We start from the raw sequence: 20452 nt of genomic DNA, 5'->3' as shown, positions 1-20452 counted from the left end.
TAAATATTTTTCAAAAATTTTTTTTCAGATTTTTATTTTAAAATTTTTATCTAATTTTTTTTTTTCAAAAATCATCTCTTTTTCAAAATATTTTCTTTTTGTTAGTTTTTGTTTTTATTTTCTCTCGCTACTATGAACTCTCACCCCTTTGGCTATGAGTCTGGTTATAATTATGTTGAGGGAAGAGGAGATTATAATGACAACATGCACCATGGTTGGAACAATCAAAGATGGGAGGAGCCACAAGGATTTGATCAACCCTCATGGCAACAACCACCTCCAATGGACTATCAACAACCATTATGTGATGCATATCAAGGCAATGGCTATCGTGAGCACTCTTTGGACTACCAACAAGACCCACCATATGCCTATGAACCCCCTCCTCCTCAACACAACTTTGGACCACCACACTCACAAGCCAACTACAACCAAACACCACCATATGACCCTAACCCGTATCCACCATACCAACCACCTTATGAGCCAAATGAACCATACACAGAACCACCACCTTTCCAACACAACTACTCTCATGAACCACCACCTCAATGTTCACCATCTCCATATCATTATCAAGATGAACCACCTTCCTATTATGAACCCTCTCTCCCAACCAATGAATCCTCATATGCACCCCAACCTCCAATGGATGACAGACTTCGTGTTATTCTTCAAAGGCAAGAAAGTATGAATAAGAGTGTGCTAAATTTCGCGGCCGCCTTAGGCGAGTTCGTAAATATAATAGCTTCCCAATATCTGAGCACTCAAGGAACTCTCATGGCTACATGTGGAGAATCAAAAGAAGAGCAAAGCATGAAGGAGACACTAGAAACTTCGGTGGACAACGAGGAACTAGAAACTTCGGTGGACAACGAGGAACATGGCTTTGTATTGGAACAAGTAGAGGAAGCCATAATAGTTGCAGAGGAAGAAGTGGTTAAAGATTTAGGAGATGCTGAACCTCCATGGGAAAGTCAAGACATAGAGCCTCCTTCCAAGACGGTTGCAATTGATGTTGAGGAGGGTGTACAACCTCCAAGGCATATCATAGCTAAAGACTTTGAAGAGGTTGATCAAGAGATGGAGATTCAAGAAGAAGAAGCACAACCTCCTATGCCCTTGGTAAGCAATGAAGAGGAGATTGAATTGGAAGAGAGCTACCAATAGGAAGAGGTTGAAATTGAAGAAGCTTGCAAAGAGGTGGTAGTTATCAGAAAAGAGCACAAGGGAGTGGATTTCAATGAAGCAAAAAAGGAATCTGAGCAAAGTTATTTGTTATTATTGCAAGGAGGCATGTCACTTCAAGTTCAACAGCTCTAAGCTCAAAAAGGAGGACAATGCGAAGAAAGAAATGAAGAAAGTGCTTATGGTTTCATGAGAGGATCTAGATAACAATTTTAATGAGGATAAAGACTCTGAATATAACGCACAAGTCTGTCTAATGCCTGGTCATAATCAATTAGATGAGGTAAATTACTTTGACTTGTCCATTGAAGATTTACATATTATTATTAATGATCTCACTGAGCATTCTGGAAAATTGCTGAATAAATATAATAAATGCAAATTTGAAAAATGAAGTTTAAAAGTTGAAAATGATATCGTGAAAGAAAAAGTGAAAGAAACCGAAAGTTCCATTAAACTCGTTGAAGAAAACATATTTTTAAAATCTAAAATTGAAAAATTTAAAGGGAAATACTTGGTTAATTCTTCATCAGATCTCATTACAGAAAATGAAAGATTACTTGAAGTGATTAAAGGTATAAATAATGATTTAGCTCAATTTGCACAAAGTTTCAGCAACTTGAACAAATTGTTAGCTAATCAAAAACCATTATTTGAAAAATCTGATTTGGGTTATTTAACAAAAAATGATGTAGTTTTTGAAAATTCAGTTACTAAAACCAAAGCATCAACCTCAAGAACAAAATCCTTTTATCTTTTGAAAATTCTGGTCTAGGTTACTTCACTAAAATTGATGCTAGTTTTAAAAAAATCATTTTTGATACAAATGCATTAACATCAAGGACCAAACCTTTGTAAAATATTTCTGGTTTGGGATACATAGCTAAAGATGGTGCAGTTTGTCACGGCCTTGGACACACTCCAACACTACCGTGCCGGCACTCGGACTTACTCAACCTCTTGAGCTAAGACCAAGTCAGCCTAACCCTCAATACTTAGCAAGAAAGCTAAGAATACAAGAGAACACAAGAGAAAGGAAGCTTTGGTGGAAGAACACTTTATTGCTCAAGTGTGGTTACAAATGATTCACACACTCAAACTCTAACTCTCACCCCTATTTATAGCCATCCACCTCCTCAATGGATGGTTAGGATTAAATCTAATCAACGGTCCAGATTAATCATCCAGAACCTTCTTTACAAATATCTATCCTACCACAACTCTCTAAATGTTTCTAGATTATTCCATACCACTCTTTATATTTCTATATACATCTATACTCTTCTAGAATACTCTATGACCTTCCAGAGTCTTCTAGAACCTTCTAGGGTATTCCGGGACCTTCTAGAACATTCTAGAACGTTCCGGAACCATCTAGAGTATTCTCAAACACTCCAGAAAACTATACAAACACTGTTAAATCTAACCTTCTAAAATTTTCTGTGACATTCTCCCCCACCTAATGCGAGGACGTCCTCGTCGCGTTCTGTTCATGATAGTGCTCTAGGTGTTCTTGGAATTGCCACAGATCTTCGCGAGTTTCCCAGCTAGCTTCGGTTATCGGGAGCCCTTTCCACTTGATCAAGTATTGGATACTTGGTGGCACCCCTCTTCGTCGCACGATGCGATTAGCTAAGATCTCTTCGATTTCTTTATCAAAGGATCTAATCACCACAGGCGGAGCACGACTCAAATCACCTCTACTTGATTCATCTTGGTTTTCGTGGCATTCTCTCACTAATTTTCTTCTTAGATTTTCCCATTTAGGAACGTATAGTCTTCTCCCTTTTGTGTAGAGAATGTCGTTTTCTAACCAAAATCTTTTGGTCTTACCTTCTCTAGCCAACTCCACCAACTTCTTGGCTAATGGATCGTGATGCAACCCTTCCTTGATGGTATGCACAATATCTCCTTCAACCATAGAAATGGCCCCCATCCTGTATGGTTTTGAGATAGGCGGTTTTGCTCCTAACTCCAATTCAATGTTGTCATCCATCTTTCTTCTAGGTGGTAACTGCTTTGGCAACTCGAGAGGTATCACATCCTTATTTTCTTCAAGGACTTCCTTGATTTTATAGGGAACATCTTCTCCTTTGGCTGTTGACTCCTCTTGTAGTAAAGCCAAAGACATCATCTCCTCCTTCTTGAAACCTTTCTTGAGTTGCATGGTCGAGAGCATCGGGATTCCTCCCGCCTTTGAGATTGTAGGGACCATGCATGAAGACCCTTTCTCCATGACGCATACTATATTGTAGTATGGCATAGGTATTATATTTGCCTTCCTTTGCAAATCGAGCCCGATGACTATTTTAAAATCGTCCATGGGTGCTACTGAGAAATCCACAAGGCCCTTCCAAGAACCAAGAGTCATCTCAACCCCTTTTGCTACTCCCTTAAGGGGTTCACCCTTGGTATTCACGGGTTTGAACCAGCCATTCTTTTCGGTGATCTTCAACCCAAGCCTCTTTGCTTCATCAGGCGTGATGAAGTTGTGTGTAGCACCAGTGTCGATCATAGCCATGACGGGTTTTTCATTTATAAAGGCTTTGACATACATCAAGCCTTTCTTTTCTGCAGTGCTTGCCTCTTTGGCATTCACAGCATTTATGTGTTGGATAGATCCAACACACTCAGTTGCTTGAGTTTGAGCTTCTCGTTCCTCAGTGATAGATGCCAAAGTCCCTAGCTTGGGACAATCCTTTATTTGGTGTGGTCCCTTGCACACGAAGCATCCTCCTTTGGGCACGAAAGCCTTCTTTTTTTCTTCGTACTCTTTCTTTGAAGAGTATTTTACTTCCTTCTTGGTTGAGAAACTCTTCCCCTTGTCTCCCCCACCTTTAGCAAAACTAGGCTTGGAGGAAGACTTGGGTTTAGAGTCTCCCCTATGATACTCAGTGAGTGATTCGGCCACCACGATGGCCTCATCGACATCCTTAACATTCCTTCTTTGTAGTTCTTGCTTTGCCCAAGGTTGGAGTCCATCAATGAAGAAGAACAATGCATCCTCTGATGCTAAGTTGGGGATTTGAAGCGTGAGAGTAGTAAACTCCTTTACGTAGTCGCTAATCGTACTCTTGTGCTTCAACTCCCTCAACTTCTTCCTTGCTTCATAAACCACATTCTCAGGGAAGAATTGTCTTTTCAGTTCCCTTTTGAAATCTTCCCATGTGGCTATGTTGAAAGTACCCTTTTCCATATCTACGCACTTTCTCCTCCACCACAAAGTAGCATTATCAGAAAGGTAGAGAGCTGCAGTGCGTACCTTTATTGCTTCTTCGACCACCCCTTGGCCTTCAAAGTACCTCTCCATTTGCCATAGGAAGTTCTCCACCTCGCGAGCGTCCCTTACGCCCTTGAACTCCTTTGGCTTGGGAAGATCAATCTTTGTTGTCTCCCTTATAATGGTTGGTCGAGATTTCGCCTCCTCGAACCAAATTCGAACTTCCTCAAATAGCTTTAAGGAGTTCTCAAGATTCTCTTCAATTTGGAGCATACTTTCTTTGAAAGCATCTAATTCTCTCAACACGTGAGCCTCGAGGGTTTCCTTGTCATGTTCTATCCTTTGGAAGCGCTCATCCATAGAGGATAGAATATTTTCTAACATAGAAACTCTTTCTTCTAAGAAGTTAGAGTCCTTACCTCTAGGCTCACTTGAAGAACGGATCTTCTTACCTCCCCATTGAGAAGGAATAGCATCCCTTCCCCTTTGAGACTCAACATGCTCTATGGTGATATTAGAAGCCATTCCCACAAACCACTTGTGCTCCCTCTCGAACCTTGCTCGGATACCAAATTGTCACGGCCTTGGACACACTCCAACGCTACCGTGCCGGCACTCGGACTTACTCAACCTCTTGAGCTAAGACCAAGTCAGCCTAACCCTCAATACTTAGCAAGAAAGCTAAGAATACAAGAGAACACAAGAGAAAGGAAGCTTTGGTGGAAGAACACTTTATTGCTCAAGTGTGGTTACAAATGATTCACACACTCAAACTCTAACTCTCACCCCTATTTATAGCCATCCACCTCCTCAATGGATGGTTAGGATTAAATCTAATCAACGGTCCAGATTAATCATCCAGAACCTTCTTTACAAATATCTATCCTACCACAACTCTCTAAATGTTTCTAGATTATTCCATACCACTCTTTGTACTTCTATATACATATATACTCTTCTAGAATACTCTATGACCTTCCAGAGTCTTCTAGAACCTTCTAGGGTATTCCGGGACCTTCTAGAACATTCTAGAACGTTCCGGAACCATCTAGAGTATTCTCAAACACTCCAAAAAACTATACAAACACTGTTAAATCTAACCTTCTAAAATTTTCTGTGACAAGTTGCTAAAACACATTTTATTAAAAGTAATGCATCAATCTCAAAAGTCAAAAAATTCAAAACCTATAATCACTTTCAAAATCATGCATACAGAAATCATTGTTTTACCTACAATAAACACGGTCATTCCTCTTCTCAATGCTTTATTGTCAAAAGAATAGTGAAAAACAAAACATATAATGTTGTTGGTGATTTTAATGCTTTTGGGCAACTAAGATGGATTATCTTCAAAGGATCCAAATTAATTTGGATACCTAAAATCACTTAAGAATATGTACAGATTTGCCTAGCATCCAAGAGGAAGAAAGACATGTGGTACGTGGATAGTGGATGCTCTAGGCATATGACGGAAAAGTGAACATTCTTTGTCAAAACTCAACAAGTATGATGGAGGATTTGTGACTTTCGGTGATGATGGTAAAGAAAAAATTATTGTAATTGAAAAAGTTGATAAAATCTCTCTACTTTTATTGATGATATTTTATTGGTTGATGGATTGAAGTACAATCTTTTGAGTATTAGCCAATTGTGTGATCTTGGTTATTTGGTAATTTTCAAAAGATTAGAATGCCTTGTGAATGAAAAATCGGACAAAGTGTTGTTTGTGGCAAAACGATCTGATAATGTGTATGGTTTCACTTTAGATGAACTTAAGAGTCAAAATGTAGCATATTTTTATTTAAAAGACTCTGAAAAATGGCTATGGCATAAAAGATTGGGTCATGCTAGCATGTATCAAATCAACAAGCTAGTAAAAAGGGATTTAGTAAAAGTCTTCCTAAAATCAAGTTTGATAAAGGCATCACTTGTGATGCTTGTCAAATGGAAAAACAAACCAAGAGTTCTTTTAAATCTAAGGAAGACATTTCTACTAAAAGATTCCTTGAATTGCTACATATTGATCTCTTTGTTCCAACTAGAACTCAAAGTTTAGGTGGTAAACACTATAACTTTGTGATTGTGGATGATTATACTAGATTTGGTTGGGTTCTATTTCTTGCACATAAAAATGATGTATTTTCAGCTTTTGAAGTTTTTAGCAAAAGAATTCAAAATGAAAAAGACTTAAAGATTACTTTTATCAGAAGTGATCATGGTAAAGAATGTTTTTTTGAATCCTTTTGTAATGAACTAAGAATTTCACATAACTTATCTTTCCCAAGAATACCCCAACAAAATGGAGTTGTGGAAAGAAGAAATAGAAGTCTTCAAGAAATGGCTAGGGTCATATTTTGTGAAAGTAAAGTTCCCAAATTTCTTTGGCTGAAGCCATGAATACGACATGCTACATCTTAAATAAAATGATCATAAGAAAGTTTTTGTAAAAAAATCCTTATGAGCTTTGGAAGGAAAATCCACCAAATCTGAATTACTTTTACATCTTTGGATTCAAATGTTTTGTTTTAACCACTAACGATAATTTAAGAAAATTTGATCTAAAGGCTTATGAAAGTATTTTTGTTGGTTACTTCATAACAAGCAAAGCCTATAAAGTGTATCATCAAGATACTATAATTATTGAGAAATCCATATATGTTACATTTTGTGATTCTAATGTTGTTCCTAGTTTTTTGGAAGATGGTGATGCAGACAATCAAGTGAAGACAACAAGAGTGGAGTCCAAGATCAAGAAAAATCTGAATTTGTGCACAATGTTCCTGATTTAGCTATTGTAGATAATTCTGTAGAAAATAATTTCATTTTATTTTCTGTAACAGCTGATATTCCTGGGAATACTAATACCAATGAACCAAACTTGTCCAAATATGTTCTTAAATCACCAAGACTCCGTGAATGGAGATTTCCAAAGAACTATCTACAAGATTTCATCATAGGAAATCCTTCACAAGGTGTCACCACAAGATCCTCTTCTAGAAGAGCAACGGAGAAAAATAATTTGGCTTTTGTTTTTTTAAATTGAGCCTCAAAATATTAATGAAACTCTTGGTGATCCTTTTTGGGGGCAAAGTCATGGAAGAAGAGTTACAACAATTTGAAAAAAATCAAGTGTGGACACTTGTATCCGATCTAGTTAGAAGAAAGTGATCGGCACTAAGTAAATTTTTAGGAACAAATTGCGTAAAGACGGAAGCATAGCTAGGAACAAAGCAAGATTGGTGACTCAAGGATATGATCAAGAAGAAGTAATAGATTTTGATGAAGCATTTGCAACAGTGGCCCGAATGGCAGCTATAAGGCTTCTCCTATTGTGATTTTAAATTCTTTCAAATGGATGTGAAATATGAATTTTTGAATGGTATCTTTGATAGAGAAGTGTATGTGGCACAGCCTCTGGATTTTGAAAATAAAAAAATTTCCAAACCATATTTTCAAGCTTTCAAAAGCACTTTATGATTTAAGACAAATTCCAAGAGTTTGGTATGAAAGACTTAGTTCTTTCCTTTTGAAAAATAGTTTTCAAAGAGGCACCACTAACACTACTCTCTTCATTAAAAATTCTAAAGATTTTTTCATCCTAGTACAAATTTATGTTGATGATATAATTTTTTGTTCAACCAATGAGTCTCTTTGTGCTGATTTTAGAACTCATGACTTGTGAATTTGACATAAGAATGATGGGTGAACTTAACTTTTTTTTGGGCTTCAAATAGAATTTTATACATCGAGAGAAGTATGCCAAGGAACTAGTTAAGAAATTCGGAATAGAGAATGCCAAACCCATAGGCACTCTAATGCATCCGAATTCACGGTTGAAAAAGGATGAAACTGAGAAAGATGTTGATAAAACTAACTAGGTATAGAGGAATGATAGGTTCTCACATCCTCTAGACCTGACATTATGCAAAGTGTTGGAATTTGTTCAAGATTCCAATCACAACCAAAAGAGTCACATCTTTCTGTTGTTAAAAGAATTATTAGATATGTTCATACCACATCCAACTTTGGTTTATGGTATCCTAGGTCTGATTATTTTTCTGCAGTTGGTTATTGTGATGCAGATTTTACTGGAGATAGAGTGAATAGGAGAAGCACTTCATGAATTTGCCATTTTGTGGGCAGATCTCTAAACGTTCGGTCAAGCAAGAACCAATCCAGCGTAGCTCTATCCACTGGCAAAGCCGAATACATTGCAGCTTCATGTTATTGTTCCCAATTATTATGATTAAAAACTCAATTAGCCGATTACAAATTGAAAACTAAAAATATTCTTCTATTTTGTGATAACTTGATTGACATTAATATTTCAAAAATCCTGTTTTTCACTCAAGAAAAAAATATATTGAAGTGAGATTTTACTCAATTAGGAAACATGTTCAAAAGGAAAATATTGATATTCAATTTGTTAAATCAGAGGAACAACTAGCTGATATATTCACAAAATCCTTGGCTGAAGACAAGTTCTATAAATTAAGAACTAACTTGGGCATTCTCAGTTATTAATCTTTGTGTTAAATATTACTGATATGGTGTTTGATGTTTTTGTCTCATAGGTCAAAATGAGATATTTATGAGCAGATGAAGGGCTTTCAACGTGGATTGTTGACTCTGATATTTAATTTTGAATTAATTTCAAGTGGGCCAAGCTTTCTTTTCAGATAACAAGTGATTCTTTGTGTTTCCTTAAAGACAATCCTTTTGGGCTCAATATGAATTTTTTGTATGTAAGTGGGCTTCATTGGTTTTTTTGTCATACATTGAAAATTTGGTTCAAACTTTTGTCTTTTTTGTATTTTAATTATTATTTTAAAATACAACTTTTCATCTTTAAGTTAAATCCTTTTCAAATTAAGTTGTTATAGGGCTTTGAACTTCTCTTTTTCCAAGAATTGCTTTAACTTGTTGTAGTTGTAAAACAAAAACTCTTCATATACCTTACATGCCTCTTCATTTTCCCATTCTCATCATTTCAATTTTTTCTTTAAAAAAGCTGCAACACCCCTGTGTCATTAAGATGAGGAAGAAAATCGCTACTAGAAGAGACATGTTCACTCATAAACTCCCCAGAATTCTTGAAAATTCTCGAGCACCTTCCCATACTCATGTTCACATACATTCTCATACACCATCTCCATCTCCCTCTCCTCTTCACTTTGAACTGATGACTCACACCAAGACAACGGCACGTCATCCCTCCTCTTCTTAGGCAGCCGAACCATCAAGTGCTCCTTCTCGCCCAAGTGCTTCAAAGGAAAAATATCCAGTGACTGAAGAAGAGCCTCGTGTTTGTTCCTCGACGTTCTCAGAAAGGTTACCCTCGCATTCTTTTTCGCTCAATCAAAGGACCCCCAAATATTGACCCTTTTGCTTTCAAATCTCACTTTTCAAACATGCCTCACTCTCAATTTAACTCTCTTCATTTTTTCTCTGCTACGAACTTTGAATTTTATAAGGGAGTTGTTGTTCATCGTCCTTTATGCCCTACCTATCTTGCTGATTTGCCTGCTTCAGAAAAGAAAGGTCTTGATTTTGTGATAAACATAGTATTTTTGGACTGAAATCATCTTTTTAAAATAAAAAGTCTATCTACCCTGACCTTATCCATGAATTCTATGCTAACATGATCTACACGATGAAAATGTTCATTCTTATGTCAAAGGGCTTGAATTAAATCTGAACAGTAAAATTATCAGTGAAGCCCTAGGGTACTCTAATGTTGGTATTAATGCATACATTTCAAAAAAATGGGATGAAGGTTTAGGTCTCTCATACCAAGTCCTAGCTTCTGTATGTGAAAACATTTCTCTCATTGATGGTCTTTTTCCTACCCATAAGGCTCTAGGTCCTATTCGTGCACAACTTCATCGCATAGTTAACCACATCATCCTCTTTTAAAGCAATTCATATCAAAGGGTTTCATTTTATGACACACTGGTGTTGTATGCTATCATTATGAAAATTGAAAATTTTTTTGCTTATTTAATGATGAGGCATATGTATGACTGTATAAAGAGTGATAAGAATGTGTCACTTCCTTATGGCATATTTTTAACCTGCTTCTTTGAATTTTTTTGGTGTTGACCTGACCAATGAGTCACTTGAAAATAGAAACTCTTACCTAAAGGGGAGTGGTGCAGTGAAACAACAAAAGAAAGGACCTACCAGATTTGAAAGAGTGGTCTTTGATGATGAAGAAGAAGAGCTTGACGACATTCCTCCTCAATCTACTATTGGAACATCAGCCTCCACTGAGTACAAATCTCTTCTGTACAAAATTGTAAAGGATGTTCTGTAGAAATTTGTGAATTTGTCCAATCATCTCATCTCCACAAGCCAACAAGAGAAAAAGCTTGCCATTCGAAATGAAAATGCTTTGCGCAAGTCAAGGGATAGAGTTGCAATTCTTCTATAGTATGTGGATAACATTCATGAAGATGACACCATGGCAACTAATCAAAAAGAGCTACCGAATACTGAGGATGAAGGCTCAGATGCCTAGGGATGTCTCATGATAAAGATTTTTATTTTTGTTGCACTTAGTTTTATGAGACAATTTATTTTTAGCAACTATTTCTTTTGTTCTCTGGATAATTGTACCCTTAACTAAGCACTTAACTTCATTTGTGATTATGTTTTTGGAGTCTAACCTATTTCTTATAAGTCTAAACTGGAATACACTTCTTTTCTCGATGACAAAAAGGAGAGTAGTGTAGAGGAATAGGGATAATTAGGATAGATTAAGACAAATGATATTTGATGATTAATATTTTGCTTTGATGATTAAGTTGCTCATGTTCAATGATATTCTCTTATATGTGCTGCTGAAATTCTAATTTTATGCCAGTATGCCATGTGTGTTGTTTGTGAAGAAGCTTACATTAAGGAGGATTATTTCTTGAGAGAAAGGGGGAGCATATCACATTTGAACTAGAATCATCAAAGAAAAGTCTCTAATCTAAATTTGTTATTCCATTTCCTTTATTTCCATGTTAAATGATGTTTGTCATCAATGGAGAGATTATTGAGTTTAGCAAACAATAATAACATTTTGGTGATGACAAACATAATTGTAAATGGATTAATAGCCCAAAAGTGTTGTGATGTATCATTTAGTGTTAAAGACCCAAGTGCTAGTATGCAGCCCAAAATAATGGAACCAAGTACCTGAACCTTAGCTACTTGGACCAAGCTTTCATTCTAGTCTGATCCATTGCCTTCATGAAAAGAATAGCATCTAGTTGATTGTGGTGTTATGATTATTCGGGTATGGCACAAAGAAGAAAGAGAAGAACATTTTCTCATTAAGCACCAAAGAGGAAGAAAGAAAAAGCAAATTCTAGTGGATATGTCAAATCAAAATTGGAGCCGAAAGCACAATGTTCAAGTCAAGCTAAATCAGAAGAAAAAGATAAAATATTTTCATAAACATGCAAGTTAATTACTTATTGATTTCACCTTCTCCTCTGCACAACCGTTTTGGGTAACTTTAAGAAAGTGGAGGTTACTTCAATCTACTATAAATCAATGGCTAATATTGAAACTTGGGTCCAAAGTACTAGATTAGGGATTTGGATTTGAAAAATTCATCAAGGAAGCAAGTTGCTACTGCTCATCTCTCCCTGATTTTCTGATCTGATGGAAGAAAAAGAAAGGAAAACTTCAGCTGGCTTAAGATTAAGGAGCTGACTTTGGGAAGCAAGCCCTAGCTGTGGAAATAGAACTGAATACAAAAAGAAAAATCAACTTTAGTTTTGTTCAAGGAGAGAGAACCAGAAACAATGTTTGATTTAGAGTTTCTCTACTGTTCTTGCTCAATATTTTAGATAGTGTTTCTACATCAAAAGAATATTCTTCCAAGATGAAGAGCTTCACATGAGAGAACTAAATCCGGTTTATCCTATAGCTTTAGAGTTGTTCAACATCATTTTCTTTATGATTTATCATTGAATATTTTGTTTGTAAATTTTATCTTTTTTTATTTTACTTTAGTGGTAAAAAACATATATGTGAGACATTAAAAAAAAGCCATTGAGAGAAAAAGCAAAGAGAGGTACTTGGAGAGAAAAGTCAAGATTTATGTCTCATCTCTTTTTATTGTATTTTTATTTGTATCATGTACCTGTGGCTGTGAGGTATCCCTGACTAAGTTGGGTGAGCATTTAATGTGTTGAAAGCCTAGAGAGTGAACCTAGCTAAGTTAAGCTTAGGTAGAAGCATGATTTGTCCCTGATAGGGTTAGGTTGAATCCTTGGGAATTGATGTACGTAATACTTGAAAATTTCATCACTGTTATGGTGGAGACCGGATGTAGGCTGTATTGGACAAGGTAGCTGAATAAAGATACATGGCTATGTCATCTTCTTCTTTCCTGTTCTGATTCTATTTTCAAGTGTTATGAGACAAAATAAAATTGTCTCTTACATAATTAATCTCGCAGTCTGAACAGAAACTAAGTTTCATTTTCTGGTTTGAGGATTAATTAATCAAGTTTAAAAGAAGGCCATAGATTCAACCTCATTCTCTAAGTCATCAAGAACCTTCATCTGTTCATTTCAATAAGGGAGGCTATAGATTTAAATAAACCTCCTTTCGAATAAACAAAATTCATAAATCTAGTTACATGCACTACTTTTGAGTGTTAGATTTTTTTTCTTTGTGGTGCTGTGTTTTTACTTTTTACTTATCTTGTATAATATGGTTTTTGTTGCTATAGTCTAATTATCACACAAAATAATTCAATGAAACTGAGAAAGATGCTGGGATTGTGCATGGACATCAATAACGAAACCTTGCCTAATGCAATTGACATGTGGAGAGATTTGAGGGAATATTATTCTCTCATGATCAGTTCATAATTTCATATATTAGAAAAGAAATCTACACCTTGAAACAAGAAACACGAACTGTGACAGAATATTTAATCGAATTCAGTATGCTTTGAATCAAATTGGAAACATTTGGTGAGAACAAGCGCGGTTGTGACAAGAAGAAGATGGAGAAAGAAAAGGTGATGAGGTTCTTTATGGGCTTGGATGAACGGTTCCATGTAACAAGATCATGAATAATGTGAGAGAATCCTTTGCAATCCCTTTACAAAGTTTTTAATTTGGTAGCTTCAGAAGAAGAACTAATCAATGCAGTGAAGAGGATGATTTTAGTGACTAATTTTAATGTGCAAATAGTATTTTTTATTTTTATATTATAAAGTTTGGCTCCTCTACTAATCCTAGATCCACCCGTGATAAGAGTTTATGGATTCTATATTATTCTGGACCTGATCTTCGGGTCCTTCCTCAGAACGGTCACCGAACCTGACAATTTTAAGATTAGGTCATCCTCATGACCCAAAAATGGATCAATAATTTCTAATATCCTGAACCAACATTTGAATTCAAATACTTCCATTATCTTAGCCAGATAAGATAAGATGATGACAGACTAAACCAGTTCTACAATCTCTAACCAACATTCAAATTTAAATACCTCCCTTATTTTGGTCAAATAAAATAAGATGAGATAACTACCACGAGCTATATATGTCTCAGATCCATTCACTACAAAAAAAGGCCTATGGTCACGGTAAAAAACCGTGACCATAGTTAGTAAAAAGGGTGACCATAGATCTATGGTCACGATTTTGGACCTATGGTCACAGTTTTTTACCGTGGCCATAGGTAAAAACATGGCCTAAAGTGTCAGATTTTGAAAATTGAAATTATGACCATAGATCAAAAAACCGTGACCATAGCCCTATCTATGGTCACTGTTTTCACCATGGCCATAGACTCTATGGTGACCCCACCTAAAACCGTGACCATAGCCCTATCTATGGTCACCCCTCCTTAAAACCGTGACCATAACCCTACTTATGGTCACAGTTTTTCACTGTGGCCATAGACTCTATGGTCACCCTCCTTAAAACCGTGACCATAGCCTATCTATGGTCACGGTTTTTTACCGTGGCCATAGCTTCTATGGTCACCCCTCCTTAAAACCATGACCATAGCCCTATCTATGGTTATGGTTTTTCATCGTGGCCATAGCCTCTATGGTCACCCCTTCTTAAAACCGTGACCATAGCCTTATCTATGGTCACTGTTTTTCACCGTGGCTATAGCCTCTATGGTCACGGTTTTTTAAAACGGTGACTATAGCTTGTTGTTGTTTATGAAATTCAATTTTTTAAATTATAATCACATCCCAAAATGATAATAATCACAAAATAAATCTAAAAATAAGAAATTCAAGAAATCTAAATCATAAAAGTTTCATTATAAGATAGATATGTTTAATTTTTAGTCTAAACAACACAAATCAAAATAGTGTGGAATTTTTTCAATTACATGTAATACCTCAAAAAGTATATAACACATCAAAATATTACATTTACATAACTAAGGTCATTGTAAGACCCATCCCTTGTGATATTTGTATGGAACATATTTTCTTCATCACATCATGTCTTCCTGCACGTAAAAGAAATAAACATGTTAGATATCTTACAAAAATGCTTTTGATGATGCAACATATATGCAGGAAAAGAAGGGAAACATTCATCCACAACAACACTAAAGAATTATTCATAACCATCATTCACTTCAAACAGCAGCTATTGCAAGAATGCAGCAGTAGTGATAGCTTAGACTCAGAAATTCATCAAAGTTATCACTAATGCACAAATAATTCAGAATTTGTTCATTTCAGCAGCAGCCAACACAAGAATAAGGCAGCAATAATACTATGCAGCAGCATCGTATAAACCAGTTTAGCACAAAAGTAAATCAATGAAACAGCAACAGGGCAAGCCTAAAAACCAAATTAGAAAAACCAGCAACAGCAAGAAACTAAATTAGAACAGGGTAAGTCATTACCAGCATAGAAAAACCAATTTCAGATAGAATAAACATCAGAGTTCAAACCTAAATCCACTACAAAATCAATTGACTACCTAACCACCTAATTCAACTAAGCTAACCTAATCAAACAGCAACCTAATCAACTAACACTAACATGGAATTTAATCAAATTTTTAACAGAAAAAACTAATTCCACTCAAATTTGTAAATTCAATCCCATTATTCTTGTAATTAGCTATCACTACGACAATTAAGTTCTCAAAAAAAATACCAAGTGACAAGCAATTGAGACATCATGAGTAAAAAGCAAAGATACAATATAATATGAACTTTGTTTTTCTTAACATATTCTTTCATTAACATAGAATAGAGAGCAACATATATACATCCAATATCCATGCATAATTATAAATGATTCACAATCCTAAAACCTTAACTTTAACTCAAATTCATGATATATCATTTACCAAAAGCATACTATTAATTTAACTAGAAGTTTCGAACAGTACTTACTTCCATATCCTTTGATACATGGTTCAATCCAAGTGAAGGAGGAATGCTTCGTTGCGCATCAGTTGGTGCACTACTCGCATCAGGCGAAGATTGTTGGGTTGCTTCTATCATTACTTGCACCAACTATTTACACCAACTATGTACTCGTTCTCAAATCTTGGTGAATCCATCCAATCTTTTGACAAAACATGATTAAACCTAATAATGCAAATATCTGAACTTACTAAACATGGTCTAATAGGTCAATTATAGTGACAATCTAGCTACCATATACACACTACCTAAATAATTAGAAGATCAAATTATAATATATATCAAGTATGATATAAACTTACTGCTTAGTTCCTTCATTTTGAGATGCCATTTGAAGTTGTTATACACTGGTGCCACAACAACTACTTAACTCCTTTTGTCTTTACCAGTCCAAAAACAATATCCTGTATACAAAACAAAACAAAAAAATTCAGGAGAAGATAAATCTATATGAAGAATTAAGTTATTAAACTTCTCTTCCCTTCCTCTAAATTTTATTTGAAAAAAGAAAAACTATATTTTTTACTTTTATTTTTTTACCATTGGAAAGAGCATGCTATGAACAGATCAGCTGATCAGGTAATGAAAAGACAGAGCACGGAATACACACACAGGCTACAGAAAATCAGTCCTCTAATGTATTTACCAAATCAGCAAAGGAAAATGTAAATTTGCAAAGGGAAGTAATAAAGAATAATTGAAGCAAGTACATCTCAATACATGCTCACACAGACCAAGCAAAATAAAACTGATATTAATTTATTGGTTGGATGATTTGGGTCAAAGCTCAAGAAACCGAGAATAAGCAAAGCAGGGCATAATTAAAATCTATTTATTTAAACCTAAAATATATACACAGGGAACACAAAGAACTCATGAAAAAATAACTACTTCTTATCTTATAGTTCCAAGCATCTTCCATTTAAGAAGGAAGGGGAAAATAGCTACTTTAGTAGCTCAAGAACTATTTAGTCGAAGTAGATTGCAGCAAAGTGACTATGAATGACAACTTTGATTTAATTGATACAAGCTAAACTACAAAATAAAAAGTCATACAGCTACCTTGCTCACAAAACGAATGTAGCAAAAAGATTTTCATAACTCAGTACAATTTTTAAAGTAAATTGCTTTACACTCATGCTTGTAAATCTTTCTTCCAGCTTCTAACTTAAAACCCAGATATCAAGAACATCTTAAAATGTCACATGGCCCACCTTCATGCTGCACTAGTCCCATTGATGTTTCTAGATCAGAGCTAAACCTGTAGGAAAGTTTACATGGTAATAGCATCAAGAAATAGGCAGATAAACGTATTATAATTTAAAAGTACATGAAAGAAAGAATTCAAAACCCTTCTAGAAAAGGATGACATGCATGGTATAATTTTTTTAGACAATTAAAAAAGTAATCTATTAATGAATTATACACCACGGTGAAATTACTTGCATTCATATGGCATTTCTCTATCTGCACATTGGTAGCATCTATGGAAAGATCCTATTGCAGTCATTAGTTTATGTTCTTCAGTGAATTTAGTTGGAAAATCATGATGAGGCTATTTTAAATTTATATAGTAATGAAGCTTCTCCTTTTTGTTTTTTCTTTTTTTTTTCCAGTATGCTGCATTTGTATTTTGTCTCACAGAAAAAACACAGAAAAGGTGTAAATAACAAGCCGTATAAATGAATTCCCCTTCACTTTTCTTCATTGACAGCTTAAAGAATAGACTAGTTCCCTTACCTTTCTTCCATGAAAATTCACAAACAAAGGGGCAACATTATTCTTTCCATTTTGTTAAATTCAGTAAAACCACATGCAACAGATGATTTGATACATCTAAACATTCAAACATCAAGCTTTCATAAACCATTATAACCATCTCAAAATAACTTTTCTCGCACAATTTTGGACTAAAGTCATATTTTGAACTTTAGATATACACATTGTTCAACATAGAACAAAATTCAAATTAAGCATAAGAATGAGTCCTTCAATTATTCTTTTTTCTCGTCAGCTCAAGAGAGTTCAATTAGGCAGAAATTTATTAAAGTTATCACTATTGCACAAATAATTTAGAATTTGTTCATTCCAGCAGCAGCCAACACAAGAATAAGGCAGTAATAATACTATGCAGCAGCATCATATAAACCAGTTTAGCACAAAAGTAAATCAATGAAACAGCAACATAGGATCAATAACAGTTTAAACCTAATCAACAGCACCAAGCAAACTAATTTAGCACAGGGCAGATCAATGAAGCAGCAGCAGAAAACTAAATTAGAACAGGGCAAGTCATTACCAGCACAGGAAAACCAATTTCATATAGAATAAACATCAGAGTTCAAACCTAAATCCACTACAAAATCAATTGACTACCTAACCACCTAATTCAACTAAGCTAACCTAATCAAACAGCAACCTAATCAACTAACACCAACATGGAGTTTAAACCAAATTTTGAGTTAACTAAAATTAAGTTTTGTTTTTTGATTAACCTTAACCGTGTATAGCATGTATATGCCTACTTACATATGCTAAGTACTGTATTTTAGGTTGAGTGTTACAGATAATTAGATTGAATCCAAAGAGAAGAAAAAGAATATAATTTTCTTAAAAGTTATATAATTACATATATAGTTCTTGTAATATATTGCAAAATTAGAATAATGGAAACTCTAGTTGTTTTTTTTTCCTTTTAAATTATAAACTTACACTTCATTCCCTTTCAGATAAAAACCTATTTTATTTTGTCCAGTCGTTACTTAGAAGATACTTCAACCTAAAGTAGAAGATTGAATGTTACCCAGAGGATTTTGCTTCGAATAAGACTTGCTCACATAATCAAAGTTGCTCTTCGAATAGCAACGCTTCTGCTGGTGAGCTCGCGGTAACAGGAAGCTTGTGGTGAAACTGAACGGGGCACAGCTCAACAGCAAACTCTACCCGTGGTAACGGCAGCAGCGGCTTCCCCTGGCGGCGGCTCAGACAGCAGCAGCAGCCGTAGCAGAGCTTCAACAGTGGTGGTGAAGGCAGTGGAGGTGGTGATAGACACCAGCTCAGCTTCTGACCCCCCTCTCTCTCTCATCTTCATGCACTTTCTCTCTCTCTCTCTCTTTGAAGTTCGACGATGGCTGGATAGTAGAGGAGCGCGACGCCTACTCTTCTTCCTCGCGGTGACAGGAAGCTCACCGTGACAGGAAGCTTGCGGTGAGACGCGACAGAGGAGCTCAGCGACGTAGGGTTTCTGCCTTCGTCGATCTTGGGGGCTGTGACGAAGTAGGGGTTGGGAGGAAGGTGAACGACAATGGTAAGGGCTGGGAGGAAGGGAAATGACGTACGATGGAGGGGGTTGGGAGGAGCTCGGCGAAGGTGGGGGATGGCTCGAAGAAAAACGGTGAGAATGGGAGATGTATGTGACGAAGTGATAGGTTTTTTTTTCCTAAGTTATTAATTAGGAGGGAATGGGGATTTTGTTGGGAGGGAAGGGGGATTTTTGGGATTGATAGTGAAAAAAATAAAAAAATGAATTAAAAAAAAAACGTGACCATAGACCACCTTAGGCCACCCCGAATAACCATCACCATAGAGTATCTTTGGTCACCTCCAAAAACTGTGATCATAGATATCTTTATGTCACTTTCCAAAACCGTGACCATAGACTCTTTTAGGTCACCCTTTCGAAAAACCATGACCATAGACTCTTTTTGGTCACTGTAAAAAATCGTGACCATAGACCCCTTTAGGTCACTCCTAAAACCGTGACCATAGATCCTTTTAGGCCACCCACCAAAACCGTGATCATAGACCACTTTAGGTCACCCCCAAAAACTGTGACCATAGACCCATTTAGGTCGCCTTTTTTTGAAAAACCGTGACCATAGACCTTTTTTGGTTACTGTAAAAAATCATGGCCATAGACCCTTTTAGGTCACCCCTAAAACCGTGACCATAGACCATTTTAGGCCACCTCCCAAAACCGTGACCATAGACCACTTTAGGTTACTCCCCAAAACTGTGCCCTATGGTCACCTTTTTTGTGAAAACCGTGATCATAGACCCTTTTTGGTCACTGTAAAAAACCGTGATCATAGACCCTTTTAGGTCACCCCCCAAAACCGTGACCATAGACCCTTTTAGGCCACTATTTTTTAGAAAACCGTGACTATAGGTACCTTATGGTCACCCTTTTTGTAAAAACTGTGACCATAACTTTTTTTTGGATCACGGTAAAAAACTGTGACCATAGAGTTTAAGGTCTATGGTCACGGTTTTTTGCCGTGACCAAAAAAACCGTAGCCATAGATCCAAAATGTTGTAGTGATTTTGACTTGGGTATCGTAATGTCTTTGCAGGTACTAGGTATTGCCCCTGCCGCTCTAAGAAAACGGTCTAACACCCGTCTTGACTTGCAAGTCTCCGATTCACCTTACAACCCGAAACTTCTAATTCATATATGATTTAGCTAATAGTACCCGCTTAGTCGTGTAAACTTTACTCTCCAAATTTTTTAACATGAGAAAAAGAGTGTATTAAAGAGCTCAAGTTGATAAAAGAAAATGATTTCAATAATTTTTAAAAGTACAAATTAAAACAACTATAATTGCTTAACATAAGATCACTT

General features: G+C 35.9%; 1 long non-coding RNA gene across 1 annotated transcript; it reads right to left on the bottom strand.

Moving 5' to 3' along the window:
• Positions 1-14671: 14671 nt before the first annotated feature.
• Positions 14672-19373, bottom strand: LOC112697314 (uncharacterized). The gene is made up of 5 exons (XR_003151185.3): positions 18635-19373; positions 17046-17092; positions 16134-16235; positions 15799-15996; positions 14672-14895 (listed from the first exon to the last, which is right to left on the bottom strand). It is a non-coding gene; the product is annotated as an uncharacterized lncRNA (long non-coding RNA).
• Positions 19374-20452: the final 1079 nt, after the last annotated feature.

Source organism: Arachis hypogaea, chromosome 6 (genome assembly GCF_003086295.3).
Source record: "Arachis hypogaea cultivar Tifrunner chromosome 6, arahy.Tifrunner.gnm2.J5K5, whole genome shotgun sequence".
NCBI lineage: Eukaryota > Viridiplantae > Streptophyta > Magnoliopsida > Fabales > Fabaceae > Arachis > Arachis hypogaea.
The sequence above is the reverse complement of the archived record's forward strand: the minus strand, read 5'-3'. Positions and strand labels throughout refer to the sequence as shown.